Source organism: Bubalus kerabau, chromosome 2 (assembly GCF_029407905.1).
Source record: "Bubalus kerabau isolate K-KA32 ecotype Philippines breed swamp buffalo chromosome 2, PCC_UOA_SB_1v2, whole genome shotgun sequence".
Classification (NCBI taxonomy): Eukaryota; Metazoa; Chordata; class Mammalia; order Artiodactyla; family Bovidae; genus Bubalus; species Bubalus kerabau.
Window position 1 is genome coordinate 113,538,671 of NC_073625.1, and position 12,105 is coordinate 113,550,775.

The 12,105-nt window shown below is 38.8% G+C and overlaps 1 protein-coding gene across 1 annotated transcript in view; it reads left to right on the top strand.

The window, feature by feature from the left end:
* SLC49A4 (solute carrier family 49 member 4) overlaps positions 1 to 12,105 on the top strand; it is a 101,103-nt gene that overhangs the window by 12,289 nt on the left and 76,709 nt on the right. The gene's annotated exons all lie outside the window — the stretch shown is intronic.

Consider the following 12,105-nt stretch of genomic DNA (forward strand, 5'->3'; position numbering starts at 1 on the left):
AGCAGCAATAGGGTGAGACCTATATTAGGTAAACTATTGATTTGGAGACTGTAGGATTGAACTGTAGGATTGATTACAGAGGGTTAAGAGTGCTAGCAGGAGACCAGGAAGGATGCAGTGTGAGAGCCCAAGCTGGAGTCATCCTTTCATTTCATTTGTTTATTCATTTATTAGTTCATTTATTCGACAAAATTCACTGAACTTCTCCTGTGTGCCAAGCTCTTTTCTGCACATGGGGAATGCAGCAGAAAACACGGTAGGAAAATCTTTGCCTTGTGCAGTTTACATTCCAGCTGGGGAGACTGGCAATAAACTAGATAAATAAGTTAAATATATAGTATGTGCTGTGGGAAAAAAATAGGGAAGAAGGATTTGAAATAGGACAGAAGTGAAAGGATGGTAAAATTTCAGGAAAAAATGGTTACTGGGAAGATACCTTTTGAGGGTGAAGCCTGGAGGAATGAATGGATGGATGATGTGTTATGTAAGGGGCAAGCATTCCAGGCAGAGAGAACGGCAAGTATAAAGGATGGGAAGAGAAGAGCAACCTGGCAGGGAGCCTGGCAGGCTGGATCCAAACCAGAGACTTTATGGGAAGAGGGCTGGGAAATGAGACCAGTCATGGGTGGCAACGGGAGTGTGAGACCAGGTCCTTCAAGACCGCGTAAGGACTTCAGCTTTTTTCAAGCTAGAAAATCTCTTCAGCTCTGAGCTGAAGAGAACCATGGTCACAGGCTGCTTTATTGAGGATGCAGGAGTGGGGAGACCAGGTAGGGAATCAGTGCAATAAAGCACATGAGAGATGATGCTAACTTGAGCCATAGAGGTGGCAGTGGTGGTGGTGAGGAGTGGTCAAATCAGATTATATTTTGAAGGACCTGCTGATGGATTGAATAAAGGGAATAACAGGAAGTGAGGAGTCCAGAATGACTGTCTTACCCTGAGAAGTTGTGGGAATGGAAAGGATAGCATAGATGTCAGAGAGAACATGTGAGGAAGACATCAGAGGTGATGTGACTGAGGTTGCACTCTGGAGACTTTGACATTGTTGATTCCATTAACAGACACAAGGGACCCAGGAGGAGAAGGAGTGGATTTTAGGTACAAGATGTTGACTTTTATTTGGAACAGAATTTTTCATTTTCAAAATAAATGCTGTTCATTTTCAGATTTTCAAAATATGTTATCTTTCCAGAAAATTGAGAGTATAAGTGTTTAATATTTTTAAAGGCAGATATCATTTGGGTTTCTGTGGAATGCTGCTCTTCATACCCTATCCTTCTGAGTGAGATTTTAACAGATGTTTCATTGTGTTTGAAATGTTCTTAATTTTTCAAATATACAGGTTTTTTTTTTTTTTAGCATCTATAGTTTTTAAGTACAAACTTCAGTATAAGCTGAAATTCAATAATGCGTTCTTTAAAAATGCTTCCTAGTATTCTGGTAGCTTTTCTTCTGTTTTTGGCCATCTATTCTATTGTTTCTCTCTAGTTTTATATCCCTTCATATCCTTTCCAAATATAAAATTATAGGAATAATAAAGAGTTGACTCTGTGGTGGAGAAAATGATATGAAAAATAAATAGAGCTCATAAAGAAATGTAAACAAAGATAGAAAGGAAAGAGAAGAAAGAAAGAATTCTCAGAGATTGAACCTTTCATAAAAAGAAAGTATAAATTGAATTCCTCATCCTTTGTGTGTTCACCTATCATATAAGGAATATGGGACTATTATCCCCTTGAAATGAGACTTCATTTATGTCCATGCAATATTTCTTTAGAGCAATATTATTAACAACACACATGCAGCTGTTACAATGAAAATGCTCCAGTTAGAATGCTTATTTTTGACTAGAAGCCTTATTAGATTACCACTTTTAAGCTTAAGACTCCCACTTGACCCTGAACCGGAAGGGATAAAGGCCTTCTGTGCATTTGGCCAGCACTGAAACAAGTATTAGCAACCTGTTTCTGTGCCCCTGTTTCACTTGAAGCTTTTTGAGCTTCTGACCCGGCATTCTGAATAGTGACCCTGTACCTTTTACTTCCTGTATCTTAGCTTTTATGAGTCTTAAGACATGTGAGAAGCAGCTTTTTGATAAGCCCTTTCTTCAATCACAACTATTAATACCACCTTCCAAATGGTGTTTTACCTCTTCATAGTATCAGTTTTTCTTTTATCTACATATAGATATGCCACTTTTCTCTTATTAACACCACAAATAAATAAGGAACTTAGAATAATGAACTATAAAGTATTTCTTCTATGATTGGGAAGCAAATCATATATTAAAAAAATACTAGATGTCATTACTCTATAGTGTGAAATGCAATATGGCATGCCCAGTAAACAATTTACAGACTTCCAGAAGGTGAACTTACAGTAGGTTATATCTGCTTTTAATCCTAGGTGTATCCAATAATTTCCATGACATATTATCTTTCAAATCAGTATAATTTTTATTAATATTAATAATAGATTACTATGCTATGCTAAGTCACTTCAGTCGTGTCCGACTCTGTGTGACCCCATAGACGGCAGCCACCAGGCTCCCCCGTCCTTGGGATTCTCCAGGCAAGAACACTGGAGTGGGTTGCCATTTCCTTCTCCAATGCATGAAAGTGAAAAGTGAAAGTGAAGTCGCTCAGCCGTGTCCGACTCTTAGCAACCCCATGGACTGCAGCCTACCAGGCTCCTCCATCCATGGGATTCTCCAGGCAAAAGTACTGGAGTGGGGTGCCATATGATAAATAGTTAAATAGTATGGTTCTAGTAAACGTAGATTTTCTGTAAATATACTCCATTGTAAAATGCTTTGTAGCTGACAATCTTAAATTTAAAATGATCATAGCAGAAAAAATGAGTTGTTTAGTAAATGGTTTTATGATAACTGCTTAGCTATCTGAAAAAAGAATGAGGGAAGAGCCCTATATCTGTCCTACCACTTAAGTAAATTCCAGTTGGATAAACCGTTTAAGTATAAAATGTGAACCATAGAAATATTAGAAGATGAGACTAATTTTAGAATGGCAAAGGCCTTCCAACTAAGACACAAATCTCAGAAGCCATAGAAAAGTATAATACTTTTGACTATGTAAAAGTTTAGAATATCTGCATGATTAAATATACTATAAAAATACATATGTATATATATACTATAAAACAAAGTCAAAAGAAAAGTTAAAAACTGTGAAATGTTTGCAACAATAAGACAAATGGATAATTTCCTTAGTTGAAAAGAACTCTGTCAAATCAATAAGAAAAATAGCAAGTCAGTAGGAAAATGAGTGATAGATATGAGCAAGTAATTACAGAAATTGAAATACAAATCTTAAGAAAAGATACTCAACAACTTCATCATAGTTAAAGAAAATTGAAAAAGCAATTGTATGTCTGATTATTGGCAAAGATGAAAAAATATGATAATGTGCTGTGTTGCCTGAGGTATAGGGGAAAAAATAGGTGTTACAAGTAATTTGGAGAATTCTATATAGAGGGCATTTTTACAGTATTTATTAAATTAAAAATGTACATGTCCTTTAACCCAATAGTTGTCCTTCTAGAAAATTAGCCCACATATAAAGCTATATCATTTTGGAAGGACAGTCATGTTTGTGTAGTTTTGCTTGTAATAGCAAAAGGCTGATTACAACCCAAATGTCTTTAGCAGAGGGATAGTGATGATGAAGTATACAGTGAAATAGTATGTAGCTGTGAAAAGGGAGTAAAAGTTCTGTTAAGTGCTGATTTGGAAATATCTCCAAGATATTGTTGAGTTTGAGAAAAGACAAAGTTATAATATTATGTTTAATATATTCCTACTTAGAAAAAAAGTGAGAGGGATGTATTTGTCCAGGACTGTTGCTGAAAGAAACCATTACTGTTGGTTGTTTCTGAGGAGGAAGCCTGGGAACCTAGAAGTCTGGGGTGGAAAGGAGAGTTACTTTTTATTTTATACTCTTAACTCTGCTTGAGAATATCTTTACCTTGTGCTAATCTTACGTTTTGGAGTGAAAATACTAAGAGAATCTAAAATGATCACATCAGATCTTCAATAATGACAATAAGAGAAAGAAAAGTATAAGCACTTATGAAAGAAAATGGACATAATACACATACTTAACAAATGTTTGTTCCTAGATTTCATTATTTAAATCAAAACTTGGGAGTCAACTTTTATTGACAGTCTATTTATTTGTAAAGGATATGCTAAGCTGTGTAAAAAGATGAAAAATACACAAGTTCAATAAATAAATTTATTTTTCTCCTAAAGAACAGTCTGAAAGATAATGGGCTGCCCCAGACCAGGTAGGCAGCTCTGTTCCAGGGACTCAAGTTCCTTTTCTGTTGTTCTAACATTCCCTGTGGTAATATTCCTGTCCAGGTGGTCAAAGCTGACTCATTATCATGCTTTCATTCCAGTCCACAGGAAGGAGAAATAGGACGTCCAGGGCAAGTGACTACGTCTTTAGGTGTTGACCAGGAAGCTGTATGTATCAATTCTAATCACACCCCACTGGTACAGACTTAGTCATATGGCCACACCTGTCTGCAAGAGGAGCTGGACATGTAGCTCAGCAGCCATGCCCCCAGTTAAAATGCAAGGATGCTAAAGAAAAAAAAAAGATATAGCTATCACAGGACTGGAAAAGGTCAGTTTTCATTCCAATCCCTAAGAAAGGCAATGCCAAAGAATGCTCAAACTACCGCACAATTGCACTCATCTCACACACTAGTTGGAGAAGGCAATGGCACCCCACTCCAGTACTCTTGCCTGGAACATCCCATGGATGGAGGAGCCTGGTGGGCTGCAGTCCATGGGGTCGCTAAGAGTCAGACATGACTGAGTGACTTCACTTTCACTTTCCACTTTCATGCACTGGAGAAGGAAATGGCAACCCACTCCAGTGTTCTTGCCTGGAGAATCCCAGGGATGGGGAAGCCTGGTGGGCTGCTGTCTGTGGGGTCGCACAGAGTCAGACACGACTGAAACGACTTAGCAGCAGCAGCACACACTAGTAAAGTAATGCTCAAAATTCTCCAAGCCAGGCTTCAACAGTACATGAACCATGAACTTCCAGATGTTCAAGCTGGTTTTAGAAGAGGCAGAGGAACCAGAAATCAAATTGCCAACATTCGTTGGATCATCGAAAAAGCGAGAAAGTCCCAGGAAAAAATCTAGTTCTGCTTTATTGACTATGCCAGAGCCTTTGACTGTGTGGATCACAATAAACTATGGAAAATTCTTAAAGAGATGGGAATACCAGACCAGCTGACCTGCCTCTTAAGAAATCTGTATGCAGGTCAGAAAGCAACAGTTAGAACTGGACATGGAACAACAGACTGGTTCCAAATAGGAAAAGGAGTATGTCAAGGCTATATATTGTCACCCTGCTTATTTAACTTATATGCAGAGTACATCATGAGAAACGCTGGGCTGGAGGAAGCACAAGCTGGAATCAAGATTGCCAGGAGAAATATCAATAACCTCATATATGCAGATGACACCACCCTTATGGCAGAAAGTGAAGAAGAACTAAAGAGCCTCTTGATGAAAGTGAAAGAGGAGACTGAAAAAGTTGGCTTAAAGCTCAACATTCAGAAGACAAAAATCATGGCATCCAGTCCCATCACTTCATGGCAAATAGATGGAGAAACAGTGGAAACAGTGGCAGACTTTATTTTGGGGGGGCTCCAAAATCACTGCAGATGGTGATTGCAGCCATGAAATAAAAAGATGCTTACTCCTTGGAAGAAAAGTTATGACCAACCTAGACAGCATATTAAAAATCAAAGACATTACTTTGCCAACAAAGGTCCATCTAGTTAAGCCTATGGTTTTCCCAGTAGTCATGTATGGATGTTGGACTATAAAAAAAGCCGAGCACCGAAGAATTGATGCTTTTGAACTGTGGTGTTGGAGAAGACTTGAGAGTCTCTTGGACTGCAAGGAAATCCAACCAGTCAATCCTAAAGGATATCGGTCCTGAATATTCATTGGAAGGACTGATGTTGAAGCTGAAACGTCAATACTTAGGCCACCTGATGTGAAGAACTGACTCATTTGAAAAGACCCTGATGCTGGGAAACATTGAAGGTAGAAGGAGAAGGGGATGACAGAGGATGAGATGGTTCGATGGCATCATGGACTGAATAGACAAGAGTTTGAGTAAACTCTAGGAGATGGTGATGAACAAGGAGGTCTGGTGTGCTGCAGTCCATAGGGTGACAAAGAGTCGGACATGACTAAGTGACTGAACTGAACTGATCACAATGTAAACAGAGATAGTGGTACAAAGCACTCAATTAAGCAGTGTTCTTCTGGGTAAGAAATCTTAGCTAGAAGCAAGTACATCCTGTTGAAGATTATGGAAGCCTCATTTTCCCCATGGAATGTCATATTTGGTTTCTTTTTGTAGAAGTGGGAGGATTTGGCCTATGTCCCATGTAACAAAGTTGGTTTGTAAATTAATTTAGGAAATAATAGCAACAACAACAACAACAAATGCATGGATACTATAACGAAAGAAAGTGGGAATGGATGTAAAAAGACAGTTAATAGTCTCTGCTATCTAATGTCCTCATGTGCCCCCGCTGCCTATACAGAAAACATGCTCATCCTTCCTCAAAGGAGAAAATCCACAGTTCTGTCCAGTTGCTGCATCTAGCCTGAAATCTAGAATCTCTGGCTTCTATCAGGTCTTCATGGTTCTCTGGGAGTAACTCCTTTGATTGTTCTTTGTGATTTTTGGCTTTGAGCTTGGGAAGGCTCTTTTTGGGTCCATTGTTCTTAGTGAATACACCTGTAGGTGCAACATATGCCATTCTTAGGGGCTGTGTCTTTTGTGTTTGCTGATGCTGATTTGGGGACCTCAGGATTGCTTTAGGAATCAAGCAATCTTTAAGTTTCGTAGAACCATTTTGTGGTGTCTTTGGTGACACACTTCCCTCAAACACTTAGTAGGCTTCTTCTCTACTTATATCCCGGAGAAGGCAATGGCACCCCACTCCAGTACTCTTGCCTGGAACATCCCATGGATGGAGGAGCCTGGTGGGCTGCAGTCCATGGGGTCGCTAAGAGTCGGACACGACTAAGCGACTTCACTTTCACTTTTCACTTTCATGCATTGGAGAAGGAAATGGCAACCCACTCCAATATTCTTGCCTGGAGAATCCCAGGGATGGGGGAGCCTGGTGGGCTGCTGTCTATGGGGTCGCACAGAGTCGGACACGACTGAAGCGACTTAGCAGCAGCAGCAGCTACTTATATCCAGTAGGTTCACGTAAATGAAGCCACACCTAAAGATTTTTACTTAAGGCTATGGTTCTTACTCCTGCTGAATCTCCTTTCCTATACTCCTTTTGTGCTCAGCTTATCCCTTTCCCCTCAATTTCACGGTGGCTACGTGGATGCCATCTGTAAAAAGTTAGGCCTGGGTTGGAAAATAACACCTTTAATTTGATCTTTGCTGCTAGACAGGCTCTGAAAGACATTATTTCCTGCCATTTAAAGATACAGAAGCAACCTGAGGCTTCAAATTCCTAGATTCTCATTAAATTTGGATAGCAGGCCTTGGGCAAAGAGAAACTCTCTTAGCAGAGCTCTTGTCCCTTCTGTGTATGCTGGCAAACCAGCCAACACTTGTTTGCCTCCACCTCTCTTGTAGTGCCATCCTAAAATTAGCAAGAGGTGGGAAACAGAGTAGTCTTCTGATTTTTTCCACCAAGTTCTAGGTAATCACAAGCAGTGGTTTTGCTGTATCTCACAAATCACCTGCCTTTTCGGCCTGCAGCCTAACCACTATGCTATGCTATGCCATGCTAAGTCACTTCAGTCGTGTCCAACTCTGTGCGACCCCACAGACGGCAGCACACCAGGCTCCCCCGTCCCTGGGATTCTCCAGGCAAGAAAGACTGGAGTGGGTTGCCATTTCCTTCTCCAATGCATGAAAGTGAAAAGAGAAAGTGAAGTCGCTCAGTCATGTCCGACTCCTAGCGACTCCATGGACTGCAGCCCACCAGGCTCCTCCATCCATGGGATGTTCCAGGCAAGTGTACTGGAGTGGGGTGCCATTGCCTTCTCTGAACCACTAAGCCAGTGCCAAATATGTTATGCCTTTCCAAATGCAAAATCCTATTCTGCAGCTAATTTCTCAATCAAGGAACAGTTAAGCTGTTATAATGAGGTGTCTCAAAATATAGTAACTCAAACAAGATAGTATTTCTTTCTAATGTGATAGTCCAGAGTTGGCAGGGAGGCCTAGGCATAGGCAGCTCTGTCCTACAAAGGGACCTAAGTGCCTTTATCTTGTTGCTCCCCTAGGGAGATGACCTCAGCAGGACAGTCCAGAGCAATGCATCCGCACTGTAGTCACATTTCATCCTATATGCAGAGGGGGAGGGGGACCAGGGAGATTATTTTGTTCTCATGGGAGTGACCTTGAAATCTTCCTACTCTCATCACATTGGCCCAGACTTGGCAATAAGGCCCCACCTTGCTGCAAGGGGAGCTTGGAAATGCAAACTGTAATTTACCCTAGCACAAACTTGGGGTGTTCTGTACCTAAAAGGAAATTAGAAATAATTTATTGTCTCTACCACAGGCAATCTGGCTGTCTATTTAGGAGAAAAAGATCATATTAGATCCTCATTTCATGCTGTTAAGCTGTTAAGTCACTTCAGTTGTGTCCGACTCTGTGTGACCACATAGACGTCAGCCCACCAGGCTCTCCTGCCCCTGGGATTCTCCAGGCAAGAACACTGGAGTGGGTTGCCATTTCCTTCTCCAATGCATGAAAGTGAAAAATGAAAGTGAAGTCGCTCAGTCGTGTCCGACTCTTAGCGACCCCATGGACTGCAGCCCACCAGGCTCCTCCATCCATGGGATTCTCCAGGCAAGAGTACTGGAGTGGGGTGCCATTGCCTCATTTCATACCATACACCAAAATAAATTCAGATGAACTAAATAGTTAAATATTTAATTGAAAAACAACATATAGGAATATTTATCTGATCTCTACATAGAAATTTTTTTTCTAAAGTATGAAAAACAGAGGAAAATTATAAAGATAAAAATTGATAGATGTGGCCATTTACAAATTATTAAGTGTAAACACTCAAGTCTCTTATATAAAATGATATAGAACAGCCTGCCTTCCATACCTGGCATGTGGAACTTAGGAATAGACAGGGCCAACTGTATTACTATTTTGTTGGATTGCCCAACTTTGTATTTCTGAAATGTGCTAGGAGCTCTCTTTTATGTTTGTTCAAATAAAGCATATGTTTATCCACCATAAAAAAAAAAATTAAATGTACAGATTGTTAAGCTTAAAACAGAATTGACCAAAAGGAAAAATATTTGTCAAAATAAAGGCAAGAACAGGTAAATAAATATATATAAATATATTAAACACTCATTCAAAATAAGAAAAATTGTAGTATACCAATGGAAAAAAAGACCAGTAGTCAAAAAAGAAATACAGATTAAAACAAGGAGTTGCCTTTTGGCCTTACCAAGTGTGGTAGGCAGAATAATGCCCCCATCCCCCAAAGATGTCCACTTTCTAATACCCAGAACCTGTGAATGTGTTCTGATACATGGCAAAGGAGAGCTCCAATTGTAGATGGGATTAAATTTGCTAATCATCTGACCCTAAAATAGGAAGAGTATCCTGGGTTATCCAGGTGTGCCCAGTGTAATCATAAAAGCCCTTAAATAAGAGAGAGAAGAGGAAGTCAGAGAGATGCAATGTGAAAAGAACTCAAATCCCTGTTGCTGGCTTTGAAGATAGAGGAAGGGGGCCAGGAACCAAGGAAAGCTGGCATCTGGCAGAAGCTGACAGAGGCAAGGAAGCAAATTCTTCTCCAGAGCCTCCAGAAGGGAACACAGCCATGATACACTTTGACTTTAGCTCAGTGAGACCCTTGTTGGACTTCTGATTTACAGAACTGTAAGAGAATAAATGAGTCTTGTCTTAAAGCCACTAAGTTTGTGGTAATTTGTTAAAACATCAATAGAAGACTAATACACCAAATTTGTGTGTATGTGTATTGTTTATTTTTCTATTAAAATTGAAAAAATATTTTTTTATTTTTATGTGCATATTTTTAAAATATGGGTACTCAGTGCTGGTGGGACAGACACTGCCGCCCACTGTTGATGGGAATGTAAATTACTTCAGACTCTTCTGAAATACAACTTTGGAGTATATATTTCATAAGGGGCTTCCCTGTTGGCTCAATGGTAAAGAATCCCTCTGCCAATGTAGGAGACAGTTTCAATCCCTGGGTCGGGAAGATCCCCTAGAGAAGGGAATGGCCACCCACTCCAGAATTCTTGCCTGGAAAATTCCATGGACAGAGGAGCCTGGTGAGCTAGTCCATAGGGTTGCAAAAGAGTTGGACACAACTTAGCGACTAAGCAACAACAAGAAAATCTTCATACCCTCCAACCTGTTGACCCTAAGGAAACAATTTGGAAATGGCAAATATTTTCATACAGAGACTATCACAACTGCATTATTAATATTAGCAAATAAGTAACAAACATTAGGAAAATGTCAAGTGAGTTTTCGTACATCTATATGATACTCTATCAATGGAGCCATTAACAATTATGATGGTAAAGAATGAAATAAAAAATGCTTCAGTAGAGTATAAAGTTAAAATGATTTAGTGCATAAAACTGTATTTTCAATATAATATCTATGATTACCTGTGCCTAAGTCTTAAGTGGGAGATGCATTTAAAAAAGAAAAAAAAAAAGACTGAAAAATCAAAAGATTAGTAGTGATTATGTGAGTTACTGAATTATTGAACTTACGGATTTTTTTCTTCTCTATACACTTATTTTCTACTACAAGTATATATACTTTTAAACTAAGAGAATAAAATAAAAGTTATGAGACAAGGAAAATGTTATGAGCCCAACTAGGGGGAAGTAGTAGGTCTCTCAGACCAAGGCTAAGTCCGTTTTTCCCCGTGCCTTGCTGAGAGATTATCGTATTTGGCCTTAATAATAATCCTGTGAAATAAAGTACCTTTTGGGAAATTGAAACAGAAAGAGAGTAAGTGGTTCACCAAAGATTATACAGTTAATAAATTTAGCTAAGGCTAGAAGCTATCTTTTGATATCTAACCAATATTCTTTTTTATCATGTGTTTTTATGAACTTTCTATAACTGTTCGTGAGAAGTTATTATTATAAGCTTCTTTAGGGCCAAGACTATAGTATTTATTTTTATATTACCTTTAATGTCTATCTGAAGATGCCTTGACCATAGTAGATATGCAATAGATATTTTTAATTGACTCATAACTGGCCAAAATTACTAAAGGGTACAAAAGGGAAATAGATTTTCATAAAAGAAACTGAGGCTATGGTAAAAATCTTAAGAAAGCCCATTCTTTTTCACCATTTCACTCTCTTTCTCCCTTCTCTTTTTCCTGTAATTAATTCATAACATCTCTGACCTTTTTTATTATCTTCTTACACTAATAAAGGAAAGCTATTACTGGCACTTTGAACCATTGTCAATATCCAGGAAATTCTTTAACACAAGAGTTTATTCTCATGAAAGATGATTAAGAATTGGAAGTTGAGAGAAAGCTTCTGAACCTCTGGCATGTTAAGTGTTAGAGATGAGTATTTTTATGGATTCTAAATCATAAAAATGCATTGAATTTAAGTTAAGAGTACTGGACTTACGGTAAGGAAATAGCTGCTCAGTTTCTAAAATGTTGACTCTTTAATGTTATCCCCAGTGCTAGTCACGATTCTCTGCACATAATAAAAATACACTAGCTACTGCATGCCTTTAGATCTGAGAACCTTGGGTTATTTCAATAATCAGTGATTTTTATCATCACTGTTAGTTACAGAGAACCTTCCAAATGAGGCCATGTGGAAGAGTAGAAAGATTCATGGACCGATGAAATCAGGTTTAATTTTGATTTCTGGTCTTGTCTTAACCATTAGCTAGTATGACTTTGGAACTCCCCCCACTAATACTTTCTGGAGAAAGAATGTTATAAATAAGTTATAAACTAAGTGTGATTTAAAATATATTATTAGCTTTTCTGGATCTCAGGGTTTTTTAATAA